Genomic DNA, 15,350 nt, shown 5'->3' with positions numbered 1-15,350 from the left:
AAAAAGTACAAAAGCAGGTTGAGCTCTTGAAGCTAAATGTACTTATCACATTTCATATAAATGCAGTGTAGGAACCAAAATATATTCTATCTGTAGTTACTATAGGATTCTGACGATGGTGTATAACNTGTAGTGTGAAGTTCATACTGAGTTTCAGGAAAGCTGGTTCAAAATTATTGAATGATGTAGAAGGTATATGGATATGGACATGATGATATCAGAAGCCAAATTTCCTTATAAAATGAAAAATTGCTAATATAAAAATATGTATTCGGTTTATCTTCAAAATCAAATGTTCTTAAACATTAAAAAATTATTACACAAACTAAAAGTATTTAAAATCTGATAATTAGCGTTTTCTATTACAACTGATAATACTGTCAATGTACTAAATGAGATGTCACTAGTCTTCAGCCAAGTTCACCAACATTATTGCTGTTTATGTGCACAGCACACTGTGAATTGTCTGCTCTGTGGCAACTGCAGCACCTCTAGGTATTTATTATAGCTTCCTGTGATGATTAAATGTGTTATCATTCCTATTTTATTAATAGGCCTCTGCATCTGCAATATTTTACTGCAATTTGCCGTAGACTGTACATTTTCTTACCCTTTTACAAGTTCCTGTTTGATTATTTTATACCTCTTTTGCACAGATCTGCTACCAATGAACAAGGATTGCTTTCCTCTATATGTCTTGCTGCTCACTGACCAGTAGCACAACCAGTGACAATTTAGTGATTTCCAAGTTGATTGCTACATGGAAGTGGGTATTTAAAGATTTTTGTATTAAACATTATTTTTTTAATTCTGCATCCTACTTCTCCCTTCCATTACAGCATATAATCAAAAGTTCATTTCAATTTTTTCTGCATGAGCATGACTATTTCCTGTATACAATTTCATTTGATGCAAACATTTGTGAATTCTAACTACCGTATTTACGCATGTATAGGCCGCAGTACAATTTTCAGACAAATTATAGGAAAAATAATTTTCTTGGAATATTATTTCAGGAGTATTACACCCTGTATTACTAATTATGAATATAATTTTTTTAAAATGAAGTGTGATTTCGAATATTTCGAATATAAGCTGCATCCCAGTTTTCCTCTTGAATTTTTGGCAAAAAATGTGCCGTCTATACATGCGTAAATATGGTATTTACAGTACAAGAGGATTCATTTAAACGCCATGTGAGAAGGGGAGTTGTTGACAGACGTTCCTGCTGACCAGTTTTTGTTCCTCAGGAACAAGATCTGTTTGCTGCTGGCTTTCTATGCCATGTGACTCCCTGTACACCAGAGATTAATCATATTCACCATTAAATCAATGACTTTTCCATTGGTATTTATTTTCCTTCATGGTTTTATGACTCCCCAGAGATCCAGAGTTGAATCCTCTTCTAGGTATTTTCATGGCTCTTATGACAATGTCAGTTTATAACTCATTCTTTTCTTCAGTTCTAGATATGTGTTTTGTCATACTGTCAGACCTTTCTTATGTAAATCATTTCTAACAGTGACTTAATAGCCAATGTGCATATCAACCATGTATCCTGGTTGATATCTTATGGTCTTCCTCAGTCCTCCAAACATCTGTATCACGAAGAGGTTCGTAACTTCTTCCATTGAATGGAGGCTTTGGGCAAGGATAAGTATAAAGTCCCATAGGAAGTCAGTAAATCATGCACACAGGTAAAATGCTTACAAGCAACATGGAATAAAGAATTATTTATTTCACTCTCAAAACTCACTTAGGTCTAGATTTGTATGGTTTATTAGGAATGAAATTTGCTAAAATTGAAGAAAAGAATTGTGTAGAACACAAGTATAAGTAAGCATGTGGACATAAGAGTAGTTTCTATCACCCAGCGAAGAGACAGATGTAACAGTTTTGTATTTTGATGTTTATACTGCAAGAAAAGTGGTGGTTTTCACTGAAATTAAAACGTTTGCCCTGTCCTAAATTGATATTTTGATGATAAATAGATTCTACAGTTGATAAGACATTGTTAAATAGCTTACAAAGCAATAATATTTTGTACAAAGAGTACTACCTTCTTGGGACCAGAGATTCTTAAATTTTGTCTCTCAATGCAGCTCCTGAAACCGAGTCATTTCCTACAAACATAACCCACACATGTATTTCAGCACAAAAATTAAAATAAGTAAGCCATAAATTCTTCAATGAAATGAAGTATGGCACAAAATGTAGCTTGACTTCTGCTATTTCCCTTCAGTCAAGAGATGGAATTCTAAGACTACTGAACACAAGTGCCCTCATATAATTTTCTTCATTCACCCTGTCCCTGGAGTTGTTCTTAATGAGTTACAAATTTGAAAATCCTTATGTAGTGCTACAGAATGGATAAAGGCTTGCAAAAGTAAAAAATAAAAATTGGTAATCTCAATTAATATATTATGCATCCCTGATAATAATGTATAAAATATAACAATTTATGCAAAATATATTCACAGAAAATAATGAAAAGCAGATCTATCCCACTCCAAGATTATTCAGTGTTATTTTAGAATACATTAAATTTATAGAACAGAAGATGTAACAGCTAAATGCGCCTAGTAATATTAAAAGCTGGAATGCTGTTTCACGTATGAGAGGACATTGCATTAATACCTAGCCAAGAATGGCCCTTTATTAGCAGTTACATAAGAGAATGAAATCCAGATATAAAGGGGGGTTTGACCATAAATATTAATAAATTTTCTGCTAGTAATAGAGACTTTTTTGTTTTGTTTTGTTTTTTCGCTGTTTTCATAACACCCACAGAAACAAAATGCGAATTTTGATACTGCAAAAGAAAGGTCGGGATACCAAATCCACAACCTCACAATCTTACTTAGTGTAAGAATTGTCTTACAGGTGTCAGCACGATATCGATGAATCGAAAAAAGTGGGCTAGCCTTGAAGTCAGACAATGTGTTCGTAATTCTGTATCTGTCGTAACATCAGAGCAATTTGGATTACGTCATTGATGTGAAGCAAATGTTGGCAGAATATAGCAAGAAATATGAAGAAGCTTTGGACGGAACAGTATGTAAACCTTTTGCCGAATTTTCAATGTGATATACTCTGTAGTAATTAATTAGTATGGGTTATGTATCATGCATTGAGGTTATGAGAGGAGATGAAGGCACTGAACACGAAGCTAGCTTCCTTTTCCACGGATTGTGTTGTTGTAGCAATAATATTATACAAGTTTTCAAGGTGCTGGATCCAATGGTTGTAGTAACTTCATTTCCAGCATGCTAAAAATGCAGCAAGTAGTTGTCATCATGTTAATTATAATAATACTCTAGCTGTGAATGGAATTATGTATTTAATATGGCGTGATAAGGAATTGCCCAGGCACGCTGATTCATTCCGATACGCAATGCAAGTAATGCAGTGTCCTTCATTGCCGGCCTTGTATACATTTTTTTTCCCCCCCTCAACATCTGTCAAGAATAGCTTGGTTTATGACATGTTCCTGAGTTCGTTGTTGACTTGGTACCATACACACGGGCAAGCAACGTTTAAGTGTTGTTGAATAGAAATGGCCTTAAATTGCTTAAATGTAAATTTCTAATCGAATTTTTTTGCTACTACCTAGGAAAAATTCCTAGCATCGCATATGAACGTATATTACTGTATTTCGTTCACATGACAAACTCCTTCGTGTCTCCGCTATTTGAATCTTATAAAATTACTGCCAGATTGGTTCCTGCCCATTATAACATTCGAACCAGTTCGCAAAGTTCAAGTTTTATGGTAGGGGATCTGCTAGTCATAAGTCGGACTGGGAACCTAATTATGGGAGGCAAATTTCATATGTTGTTTACCGTAGTTTATTGAATTGTGGATTGTAAAGATGGATCGGGAAAAGTGAGGGAGGCACCACCCTTTGATTTTAAGATAATGTCATGGTATTTGCCTGGAGAGACTGCTGAATACCCGTAGAACAGTCATTCCCTACCTTAATTCGAACAAGCACCCCCTTCTCTGGAGCCAGTATGAGTCAGACTGGCATATTGCTTTAAATGGCAGCGTGTTAGAGTTATCAGATGGTTTATCTTTCTATGGGACCGCCTCTGTAGTCTAGTAGTCAGAATTCCTAGCTACAGATCCAGAGGCGCTAGAAGATTTTCTGTGAAGTTGGTCTGGAACGGAGTCCACTCAGCCTCGTGAGGATAATTGAGGAGCTACTTGAATGGAAAAGTATCGGCTCCGGTCTAGAATACAGAGATTAACGGCCGTGGGAATCCGTTGCGCCGACCGCTCCACACGCTCTATCCTCTAAAATTGGCACTAACTTCGCCGACAAGTGGCGGTCGCTCGGTCGGTATAGTTCGCTTGCGGACCAAAGGCCACGGACTTATTTATCTTTCTATGGACTAAATGAAACCGCAGACGATAATCCAAAATAGGATATTCCATATTACCATCCGTTCATATACTGAGTGAAATTAAATTCTCTCACAAGCTCTTCATAGCGTGATTCCTAGTCAAAACAAGTTAGAAATATTGTACAGCATTTTTCTGTGACGTTCAGGTTTCAGGAGACACGTCACCGTCAAATGGCGTAAGCTATCGAATGAATAAACCGTGGGCTACTCGTAGTTACAGTAGGTGTTCGAAGCGGCCTCCGACCATTGAAAATGACACGGCCGTGCTGCAAATAACATTCCCTCGAATACGCCTTAGCAAGTTGACATCGGGCCTTGTTACAGCTACTTGAAATCTTGCCACAAGATATTCGATAATCCTGGAAGGGACTGCAGAAACGTGGTCCTTCACCTGTCTCCACACGAAATATCCGCCGGAGTTAGATTCGGCCCTCGGTACCCAGCCGGCTTTAATTGGGTACGTAGCGTTCGACCATTACCGAATGTCTTCTCTACAGGGTCATCCAGGTACCACAGTCTCTACCTGGAAGCTAAAGGCACATCTTGCAGCCCCTGTAGAACAGTTTCCAAAGAATCGCTACGTTGTTAAGTAGTAAACCTATCATGTAGTAGAGAGGGGTCCACGACAATGTCCCTGACGATTGACTGAAACGTACTTGTTACCCACCTTCGCGAATAGCATTAGGATTATGCCTTCCGTCTCCAGGGGTGACTCTTATGGATGATGAACACACCCTCACGTGTGAAAATACTTCGGCTGTCCACAGAATTTTAAATAAAAGGAACTCGCTCGAAGTGTGTTGATGTCTTAGCCATCTGCAGAATTGCAACCGTCCGGAAACAGATGTGCACTCCGCGAATAATGGTGTGTTAGCAGTTCAGCCTCATGAAGTATTTCGAGGACCCTCGGTTGAGATAGACCCAGTTCTCGTCTGACATCCCATGAGTTTCTCCACGTCTCACATTCTGTAGCGGGAATTGTGGCATGTTCATTGGCTTATGTCGGAATATTCAGTTGGGCGACCTGAATGAACGTTTACCGTACGTGTTTTGGCGAGGGCACACCAAGGAAACCGGCAACAGCAACGCAACCGCAATTTCCCAGACTTGTTATCAGCCTGAGTTACTGAATGGAGAAGCGCAAATTGAGGAAACTGCCTTGTCGTTTCCTTGGTGTGCCCTCGACCTTACTGTCTCACAAAGACGCTGCATCACTCGTCTAAAAATGTTGGCGTCTGGATGACATACTCGTAGTGCGTATTCCCATGCAGCAGTAGGTAGGTACGTAGGTACCGAGGGTTAAGAGCATGCAGCGTTATTCAGCAAGTGTGTGTCCCATGATCATTCGATCACAACTGACCTCTGCTGTGCACTGTGTATCTTGAGTGAACCGAACAACGTTCTAAGCATCGTGTTGATAAATAACAGTCTTGAGTGGTGCGCTACCCCATTTGACTGTGACGTGTATCTACAAAACTAAGCGTCTCAAGACATGTGTAACATTCTCAACATCTTTTTCTCTGACGAGGAATAACACTATGGAGAGCTTTCGCGAGAATTTAATTTATACCTGTATATACACACACTAGGAGCCCCCATTCGCATACTCACAATACTATCATAACATCCAATAACATAAAATATCGATTTCAAATAGCTCTTCTAAATGCACGTTTTCCATTCACATTACAGCAGAGGCTGTTGTTGGTAGATCTGCTAGTCAGCAGAATTAGTATTTCCTCCAACCAGCGCGTGCGTTGATCTATCAGCGCACCGTGTTACTGCTGGCCCTCACCAGCACAGTCAGTCCTGGTTTCAGGTCCCGTCGGTTCCCATGACAATATGTATTTTTTTTCCCCCAATACTTTTATATATTTTCAAAAGGGTCTTCTCTGCAATGAGAGGAGGGGTCTGACTGCTACTGGTCACTCCCCCTCTACTGATGGTAATCGAATGGGCACTCACTAACTGGCCCTTATACACCGCACCACTCTCTCACGCACCTTCAACTTATGACTTAATTGTATATATAGGCCCATATACAATGAAACCTCGATTATCCAAACTAATAAAAATCACTGCTGTGTTCGGATTGATGGATTGAAAGTAAAAAGTTATGATCTCTTAGCAAAAATATTTATTCAAAAGATTTATAGGCACATTTTATATGGAAGCAAGGACTGGAACCCGCGGACATTCCACACACTCAGAGCTAGAAAGGCGGGGCCATTAACAGGTAATATAATGTTTCACAAGAATTCTTGTTTACTGCAAGGAAGTAAATAGAATAAGTGACATTTGAGGTTTTCACGGCGATGACTATGAAGAATTCCGTCTTGAGGAGTGTGGCGCCGTGTATATCTTGTGTGAACCGACGTTTCGGAGGAGCATGTCACCTCCATCTTCAGGGTAGAAAAATCCGCGAGCGAGGAACCAACTTGGCAGGTGGCTCCAGACTGCAGTCTGCATGAACCTGTGTCTTTTATTGATCGATGTCTGATCTTCATTGCAGCAACTGCTGGGACGGACACCGTTCTCCAAGTTTTTGTACGTAACTGTTTGATTTTTTAAAAACGTGGTAATCTAAAAGATTGAAATGCCGATAATATGGCGACCATTCTGTGGATTTGACAAATTCAGCTACTGTATGCGACACTTCCAAAGAGCGGGTAATATGAATACAAAAATACTTATTTATAACATTCATATTGGGAAGTGCTTTCCTGTGTTACAGATCTGCTGAGCTGAATATTTTCTTTTATACACACTTCGGTACGTTCTACAGAACGTGTATGATTTTTGTTCCAGTTTATAGAGCTGTTCATTTTTTACTTTTGTGGGGAGGTAGTCCGCCACCCGATAGGCCACTGTGTAGAAGGAGAAGTAAGTTGTCCGTTTCATAGACCTACAAACGTCTGTTAATAGTAAGCGTACATTATATTGTTTAAAAACATTAGCACTTGTACCCATGATCTGGCGGTTAACTTACTCGTACTAGCCAAATATTCAAACGGTCCATTTTATGATTAAGCCCTCATCGATAATCGTAAAAGAAAAGGAATAGAGTGTGTGTGATAGTCGTAGAAGCACCTCCTGAAACGTCGTGTGTATGAAATATACCTGAGGCCATTTGTATAATTCTAATGAATCATCTAATCTTTAAAGATTAATTATATATCGGGAAATATTACCAAATAAAATAAATTCCAAAATTAATTTACCGTAAGTCCATGGAGTACAGCCCTTATCGTGAAGCTAATGGTCTCTCAGCTGGTCAAGAAATTCCTCACCTCTTATGGAACCTAGAAATACATTGCCTTGTTCATAAGAGCCTGCCACTAGTCTCTGTTCTGAATCACATAAATCCAGTAAACTTTCAATTCAAACCATATTTCTTTACTGTCCGTTTTAACATGGTCCTTCATTCTACGCCTAGGTCTAGACGGATGTATCTTCTCTTCGTATTTTTCAGATAAAATCGCATATATCTCTCCTATGCGTGCTACATGTCCCACACATCTCATCTCCATTTTGTATCCCTAATAATATTTCGAGAAGAATGCAAATTATGAGCTCCTCATTTGGCAGTTGGCCCCATCCTCCTGTCATTCCCTCCCTCATAAGTCAGAATGTTTCCTGTTCTCAAGCCACTGACTGGCTGCATTGTAGCGTAGAACATATCCATAAGTTGCATTATATGAGTACGTTCTACAGAACGTGTATGATTTTTGTTCCAGTTTATAGAGCTGTTCATTTTTTACTTTTGTGGGGAGGTAGTCCGCCACCCGATAGGCCACTGTGTAGAAGGAGGAGTGTGTTGTCCGTTTCATAGACCTACAAACGTCTGTTAATAGTTAGCGTACATTATCTTTTAAGCATGAGCACACAAAAGTTTGGACCAGTGAGGTTCAGGAACATTAATTAAAGTTGAGTATATCATAATAATGCGTAGATTCCAGAATTCATTTCTAACAAAAGACGAAACACCTATTCTGAATATTTGTCATTGTGAGCAGTGTGTATATGCAGGACTTTTGCTAAGAATGTGCTGTGCTGTGCTATATTTTTCTTAAAATTGAGCCAATTTTTTTCACTGATTTCCTGAAACCGATTTTAACCTTGGCAGTGAACATATACCAGAAAGTGAAGTTTTGAAGGTGGTACATAACATGAGGTAGGTTTCTGGGCTTTATCATTAATTCTGGGTTAGCACGGCTTTGCACCAGTTTTTTTTTATGGCTTTCAAGTTTTGCTGATGAATCCAATTTTCATGTTTCACATTATCTAGTTGCGATCAATATAAAGAGGACTGTTATCTCATGTACTTGTGATACATGTTACAGAATTGTAGCTAAATCAATGGTACTATTGGCAGCCTTAACGCTGTGTTGCTGAAGTGCATCAACATACAGTAATGTAGGTAATATGAAATATGATATTTCTTTTGTGCCATCAGTTTCTTTGCATATTCGCGATATACATTTTACTTAATTTAATAAAAATAAGGGAATACATTAACATAGCACAGACCTAACATTTTATATTTTTTTTATTTATATTTTTTTCGCAGGAAGTCACTTAGCATTGTGGATTCACATGGTCTGTCATGATGCAGCTAGCGAGAAAACAGGAAGATGGGAAAGAAATTTCAACCAGAGAGAGTAATGAGGATGAAGACGAAAATGAGAAGTTGGGGGCTTCCATTCACAAGTGATGAAACTGGAAAGATATTCCTCCATGGAAGTTAATGCCAAGATATGTGTGCAAGATAGAAATACTTTCTTAGTAGATAGTGGGATGTGAAGACATAAAGTCAAACTGTCTGACTTATTTCTCATATAAATTCCCTGATCAAAATAAAAATATGCTTGAGACATCACCAGTTAGCAAGAGGGTTTGAGTGTAATGAATGTTGCTTTCTTGTCTCACTGCATATTTGTCTGTGCCTGGACAGATGTGTAGCAAAGAATGAAAGAGATGTCATTGTATTAATGTTTATATCACTGCCAGATGGAGAGAGTTGTGTACCGCCCATTTCACATTCCAAAACAATTCAAACAATGCATTACTTTTAACATCTTGATAAATGCAGTGTTTGGTGGTGTGTTATAATGGTATAGTTCCAAAAGTTCGCAATGTTATTTTTCTAGTCTATTTCGTGTTCTGTACTTTAAAAGCACCTTGGAGGCTTTTCTAATCAGTGTTAAATATCTTTTTACTTTGTAACCATGTGTATTTTCTAAAAAGGCCACACAAATGGAGTAACAGTGAACTTTTATGCCACTGATTTTGAAGAAGGATGTATGTTGATTGTGTAACTGATATGGCAATGTAACTTGAAATATAAGATAAAATCTTCAGTAAAGTACATTTGAAACATGTTTCTTGTTTATTACAATGAATTTTCAGGATGAAGAAACTTCTTGAAAAAAAACTATACAAACAAAGTTCTAAGCCACAGTTTTAAAGCAGGTGTATAATGATGTTATGAATATTAAATATTTGTATAAATTTACTAGCTGTAAGTATTCATAAATGTCTGGAAGCTGAAACTGCTGTTGGAGTACAGTGCAATGGGGGGGGCCACGCAGTTTAGTAGTTGGTTGAGGCACTGTGCTACAAGCCGGAAGGTCACGAGTTCCATTCCCGATGAGATCATTGGATTTTTCATTTGATCTAATCCTTCCAGCCTCACTATGGCCCTGGGGTGGACTCAGCCTCTAACAGAAATGAATACCAGGATTATTCCTGGGGGTAAAGAGCAGCAGGCACATAAGGCTGACGACTTCACCGCCATGTATGAGCCCAATTGTCTATAAAACATGTAAGCCTCGACGTCTCACAACCCTATGGGCCTTCATGGCCTGTTACAGGGACAGCTTTACCCCTCTTTTTTACTTACCTCTAGAGTACAGTGCAATAATTTCTTTAATGATTTATAGAATTTTTGGTAAACATACTAACCAATTATACCAGAAACGCCATTGAGTGATATACCATTTTCTTGCCCAAGGCTCTCATATAAGTTTAACCTGGTATTTTGTATGATCATGGACTCATACAAATTCCACGTGTTATTTATTGGCTTCTATTTGAAATCAATTGAGAATTACATGGAATATAAAGCAAGCATTTTTATGAGGTTTATTTGACAAGCCATTTTTTTAAGGGAGATGAACAATAAGACATTCCCTCAAGCAGTTAACGATACTCAAGTGGGCCGCATGAAGCCAACTTGTGGGCCGCGAGCTGGACAGCCCTACTAACGAAAGAATTCTCCTTACACTATAGCATAGGCTCTATTAGATCACAATAGGAAGACCTGTAGAATACAACTTGAACTAAAAGAAAAAAAAACATGCATTTCCTATTTGTAGCTTGTTTATTTAGTGACATTATCAGTGATTGTGTATAGCTTCGAAGCAGTGCCGTTAATATCCCGTGTAACACACGTCCTGTTGGGGTAATGCCACTCTGTGTGTGAAATAGTTCGTAAGCCGTGTCAGACCTCTGAACGTTAGTCGCCGACTTAATCCCACCGAGGACTGTGTTTGATCCCCGTGTAGTCCAAGCGGCCGTGTTAGGCGGGTCCCTTGTCACCACGGCATGACGCATCCTCAGGTTGCGGATGAAAGAGACGCCCTCGAAGTATGGAGGGAAGCTGCGAATATAACGAATAAATAGTAGTGGACAGCCGACAAGGGGTGGTCCTCCGGCTTGGGGGCTGGACGTGGGGCTAACAACACCTCGCCGTAAAAAATAAGCTTGTTACGAAAATGTTCAGGAAGCCTTGGGCCTGGACGGCTCCTGTGGATATTTGAAACTGCATAATGAAGAGCTTCATAACTTGTGTTCTTCCCCAAGTATAATTAGAATAATCGAGTCAAGGAGGATGAGATGGGAGGGGCATGTAACACGAGTGAGGGAGAAGAGGAATGCATATAGGATATTGGCGGGAAATCCAGAAGGGAAGAGACCGCTAGGAAGACCAAGGCGTAGGTGGATGGACAATATTAAAATGGATCTTATAGAGATAGGATGGGATGGTATGGGTTGGATAGATCTCGCTCAGGATAGGGACTAGTGGAGGGCTCTTGTGAACACGGTAATGAACTTTCGGGCTCAATAAAATGCCTGGAAAGACTTAAGTAGCTGTACAAGTGGCAGCTTCTCAAGAAGGGCTCAGCTCCATGAGTGAGTAGTCTAAGCGGGATTTGTAGTGGGAATCACTGAGACGGATTTCTCCTGAGCATTTAGGCTTTTCCCTCCAATTTATAGGCCCACATCTGCTGCTGGTGCAGCAGGCCTTCTTGAACCCGCAAGGCCGCAGCATAAATAAGTTCAGGTGCGGTTTATATCCAGATATGTCTGTACTAGCTTCATAAGCGTCACCCAGCGTCTCGATGGTCTCAATATCGATTTAATGTTGAAGTACAGTAGAAGCTGGGACAGGATGCACGATCCACTTCACCGAGTTCCGAGTTTGGCGGGTTTGGGGCCGCTACTATGCCCTGCACTCCAAGGTCGTCGTTCTCCTTACCTTGTGCCGTAGTCAAGGCCACTAACAATTTTTATCGTCTATCAGATTTTGGGTATTCCTCACGTTCTTCTTTTCTTCGATGTCGGATGACTGGTAATCGTCTTGCTCTATAGCAAAATGCCGTGCCGTTACTCGCTTTCCCATTATCTTGACTGACCGCGTGTGACGTCATATGCCTGAGGCTAGACAAGCGCCCTACGGAGACTGTATTCGAGAACCATCTGGCTCTGAGTCGGCGATTGGCATTGTTGGCTCGACTCTTTTTAATTATTAAGCTGTGCCGCTTCCAAATTAGGCGCAGATAGTGTAGACGGGCTCAGAACAGCGGTGAATGGCTAGGAAACTAGGATAGACTTCTGTCAAGAGCTGGATAGCGCGTTCTGTTTGAGAGCTACACAACCATTCAACAACGCATACCAAAATTTATTCATCCCAACGCGGAAGGAGTCCCCTTGTTCGTCTAGACCCCAGGCCCCCGAATGTAAGCCAAGCGAAACCCCAGCCTTTACGTCCGGCGGTCGTCGGAACAGATCCAACTCTTCAGAACAAGATATTGAATGGCAGTTGGAGACCAGAAAGAAGGCTGACAGATGTCCCAGCAAGAGACTGTGCTACAGCCGCATTCATCCTCTCTTGCCAGTCCTTGCAAGGACTCACACTCGTTTTTAGGATGATCAGTAGAGTCTAGGGGTGGTGACGCTGCACCGCTGTCACGTCAGAGCAACAAGAAGGCACTCAACTTTTCACTTGCAATCCAAAGACCTCTCTTCAGATGCTTCCTGTAAGGATGGCTATCATTCTAGTTCTTCAGGAGTTGTGCTTCGATGCCATGATCATGAAGTGTATGCAAACTAAACGCTCCTCACCCAAGGATCCCACAGTCACAACTCGTTGACCCTGTTGTTAGTGACCGTGACACACCGTCTTCTTGATATTGCTACGTACTTCAGTAGTCTAGTTTGAACGTAGATGACACAATGTAGCTAAAGCTGCCAGAATTGTGAACATACTTGGGTCCAACAAACAATTTCCAAGATTNCGTGACACACCGTCTTCTTGATATTGCTACGTACTTCAGTAGTCTAAAGTTTGAACCTAGATGACACAATGTGGCTAAAGCTGCCAGAGTTGTGAACATACTTGGGTCCAAGATATCTCTAGTCTGGAGATGTCCATTGCCACCGAGAATGCCTGGAGGACAATGATACCACAGTACCAAAGGGCTACAGCTATGAGGTCCAACATCCGAGAAACTGTAGAGGCTGTAGTTGTGCTAAGGAACGGCGTATGGCCTATTACTGGCCTTTAAGTGTCTTATAAGTAGGCAAAATTATCGCTGGACCTAATTAATTAAACATTACACCATGAAGGCGTGTGGTCGAGTGGAAATATAGCTCCTCTCTTTCTTGATCTCAGCATTAGATGGAGATGAGTTATCAGCTTCACGCTTCTGCCGCTTTGCCCCCAGGGAAGGATTCGACCCATTGTATAGGAGGCTGGGTGACCCCTAGTTGTGGTTTCGACATTATGGAGAAGAGAAGAATGTCTTGCCTCTGCCAGGAATCGAATCCCAACTCCTCGGCCTTCGAGCCCGTAGCCTATTTGCTATGCCGACTGAGTTATACCTGCTTCTGGAGATTAGTTTCCAAAATTGTGACGTCATATAACTCTTACGCTGCAGTTTCATTATACCCCATTCCCCGGGCTACTGCTAACAACGACCGGCAGCGCAGCAGCGAATCAGCTCTCGACACAGCACTGACCACAAGACAGTAGACGAGTCTGAAGAATCCGAATATGACCGATTTTCTGTACACGTCATGAGGAAACAAGGGCGTGGAATAGTTCCGCGTATACTGACCGTCAGGACACGCGTCACTACACTACAGGGAGGACTTCTCTCCTCAGAGGGAGGATGTCGGAATGGAGAAAGCGCGGGTATCTGTACGTCTGAATATTGTCGAGAGGTCACACAGGTCTCTCAGACGAGAGAGCATGGGTCGCTGAGAGAACAGACTGCAGTGCAGTCAGCCAACTGCAACCATTGGAGACCCCTTCAGTGAACGTTTAAGGAACTTGAGAATGTACTGCTTCTTGGAGCACAAGGATAATATATTTTGTGAAGAACTTCTTCCCCATATCAGATGCCTTACAGTTACGGTCTGTACTTCCGCACGCAGTCCGAATTTACTTTAATTCTGCTTCCTAAGAATTTCGGTTCCGTTTTCTCGTCGTTCTATAGCATTCCTTTCTTTTCCTTACAACTCTTTGCCTCAGTCTGACAAGGGCCAGCCACTTATAACTGTACCTCCGAACTGATACTTGGAACACCTCTTATATTTTGGTTTGTTCGTGCCCGTTGTTTAAAGCAACATGCATTGCATTATTTATTGCACGGGTTAAGACTGTGGTCCTTGTTGTTACAGCTCTTTCCATTATGCCAGTGCGCAACTACCGATTGAGAGATCCCAGTTCTCTGGCTGTACCATGTATTGCTATAAGCCAGTGATTTACTCGATTTCGGCTATAATGCAGCTCTCTCGGTCGTTGAAAATTGAACTGGATATGGAAAAAGGCAGTGTATGTACCATAAATCTGACAGACGAGAAATACATAAGTTACCAGTTTTGTAGCACGCATGGAGGAGAAGAGGATTCTATGTATCGTTTTGATGGGAAAGCCAGAAGGAAAGAGGCATGTTGGAAGACCTAGACGTAGGTTTGAAGTACCTAAATTAGAGAAAGAGGATGAGGAGTTATGGACTGGATTAATCAGGCTCAGGATAGAGGCCAGTGTTGAGCTTTAGAAAAAATAATAAACTACCTTCGGTTTTAATTAGATGCTGGGAAATTCTTGTGTAGCTGAGGGACTGGCTTCTTCTCAACATAGATGAATTCCGTGGAGCTAGTTAAACTTCTCACAAGGGTAGTTATGCAGAGTTCTGTCTTCTAGGGTGTAACGCCGTGCGCTCCGTAGCAGCTTCATTCTAGTTTCTTGCTTTGCTTACTCTTCAGCCCTGAAGAGGGAGGCGAAATGTTGCTCTGAAACGTCTGTTGAACTTCAGCCGACTACAAGGCGTTACATTCCAGAATATGTAACTCTCCTTTACTCAAATCTGGTTGAAAAGCTTGAAATAGAGGCAATATTTGAGAAACTTGTATGAGACGATAATATTAAGGTGGATCCTACAGATACATGCCTGTAGTATGGAACTGGATTCATATGGCTGAATGTAGGACACAGTGGCTGGCTATTTTTAATAATAATGAACATTCGGGGTCCATACAAGGCCGTGAATTTCTGGACTAGCTGGACGGTTCTTGGCGTCTCAGTGAAGAGACTCTTCCGTGGAGTTACTTGCATCTTAGGCCTATTCGTTGTTGCATAGTAAAGCAGAGAGTTTC

At 40.8% G+C, this 15,350-nt stretch overlaps 1 long non-coding RNA gene across 1 annotated transcript; it reads left to right on the top strand.

Moving 5' to 3' along the window:
* The first annotated feature begins 2,925 nt into the window (after positions 1-2,925).
* Positions 2,926-9,785, top strand: LOC111865706. The gene is made up of 2 exons (XR_002843019.2): positions 2,926-3,054; positions 8,977-9,785. It is a non-coding gene; the product is annotated as an uncharacterized LOC111865706 (long non-coding RNA).
* The last annotated feature ends 5,565 nt before the right edge of the window (positions 9,786-15,350 follow it).

Source organism: Cryptotermes secundus, unplaced genomic scaffold (genome assembly GCF_002891405.2).
Source record: "Cryptotermes secundus unplaced genomic scaffold, Csec_1.0 scaffold19, whole genome shotgun sequence".
Taxonomy (NCBI): Eukaryota; Metazoa; Arthropoda; class Insecta; order Blattodea; family Kalotermitidae; genus Cryptotermes; species Cryptotermes secundus.
This window is presented reverse-complemented; position numbering and strand designations above follow the sequence as displayed.